Below are 1,598 nucleotides of genomic sequence, written 5' to 3' on the forward strand. Positions count from 1 at the left end.
GCAGCTTCTTTAAAGAAAATTATACTCAAAATCTTTTGAAAAATCCTTAAATACAAAGCCCTACTGTTAAGCGTTTTGCTGTTCTTTGAGGGTACTCAACCACATAATGTTTAGTTTAGTTAATACTTTTATTAATCATTTTTTATTTTTTAAATAAATAAATAAAATATAAAATATTAAAGAAGAAAATAATAATAAATAATAAAAAGAAAAAGAAAAAAAATAAATAGTGGGCTGAAGAATAAAATCCTGAATTTTCAAAGTTATTTAAGTATTTTTATAAAGAGAGAGTAATTATCTCGACGATGTGTTAATTGTCTTAATTTTTTGTTCTTCTCAATGCAACAATATTGCCAAATCGGTGAGTCGAAAAAAAGATAAAACTCTTATATTATTAGCTTGGACAAAATCAATCTCTACAATTTTTTTATTTTGTATTGTGAGAAAAAGATTCAGGTTTAACTCTTTAAAGATAGAAATAAATTATCCAACATCAAATGCTCGTATGTCTACTAAATTAATTCAAATTTATACTAATTTGAATTTATACGAAATAATATGAATTACTATATATATATATATATTAACATTGTCCACCAACTTCTGATTTAGTTTTATTTCCCATTCAAATTGGGAATTTCATGGAAAGCACTTAGTAATTAGGCTTGCCCTAGCAGGATCCAACATTAAAACTGTCCATATCACTTATTACTTAGTTTTTACCATAAAAATAACGCCTTTTTCAAACATGTTTTTCTTATGCCTACTTAAACCGACCAACAATTGTACTAACATGGCTTCAATTGTTAATTTCTTAGTTAATTTGTTCTATTAAGTTTAACAATTTTAAAATTAGCAAGCATTTAATACACAACTAATTATAATTAATTCTAATTCCAAATTAGATGATTTTCGAAGATTAAAAAATATAATCGTTATTTTAATTTACTATTTTGATAAAGACAACAAACTTTTTCACGAAATAAATTCAATTTTTTAAATAAATTCAATATTTGAATTTTTTAATTTAATTTAATTTTTTTTGACATATTAATAAGTTCGATTTATTGACGAATCCAAAAATGGAAAAATTAAGCCAATAATATAACTCCGGCCAATTTGTCTCATTCATAAATTGTTTTCTTCCCCCTTCTCTCATTTCTGCACCACATGCAAAGCGAACTTAAAAAGGAAACAAAACAACGCCACGAACTCAGTTCCAACACTTCCCTTCCTCTTCTGTCTTCTCTTTGGATTAATAAGAACAGCAGACATATATATATATATATATATATATATATAGATATCAGAGAAGTAATTTGAAAGGAATTTTGAATATGGGAAATACGTTCTGTTGTATATCTCCTGATGATCGAAAAGGGTCCCCAAGGAGAGCTTCAAGGTATCCTCAGCCACGCCTTCTTCCCTCCCCCCCCACCACTTCCTCCTCTGCGGCCTTCACACCTTCGTTTAATGCAAGGCCGAGCTTTTTGTCTTCGTTTACTTCTTCTTCTTCTTCTTCGTGGAGGAAGAAGAAGGACAAGAGGAGAGCATCATCAGCAGGGAGTCTTGACCTCGACGACCATGAGTCTGCTGTC

Source organism: Theobroma umbraticum, unplaced genomic scaffold (genome assembly GCF_002168275.2).
Source record: "Theobroma umbraticum cultivar Fairchild unplaced genomic scaffold, ASM216827v3 scaffold_20.0, whole genome shotgun sequence".
Taxonomy (NCBI): Eukaryota; Viridiplantae; Streptophyta; class Magnoliopsida; order Malvales; family Malvaceae; genus Theobroma; species Theobroma umbraticum.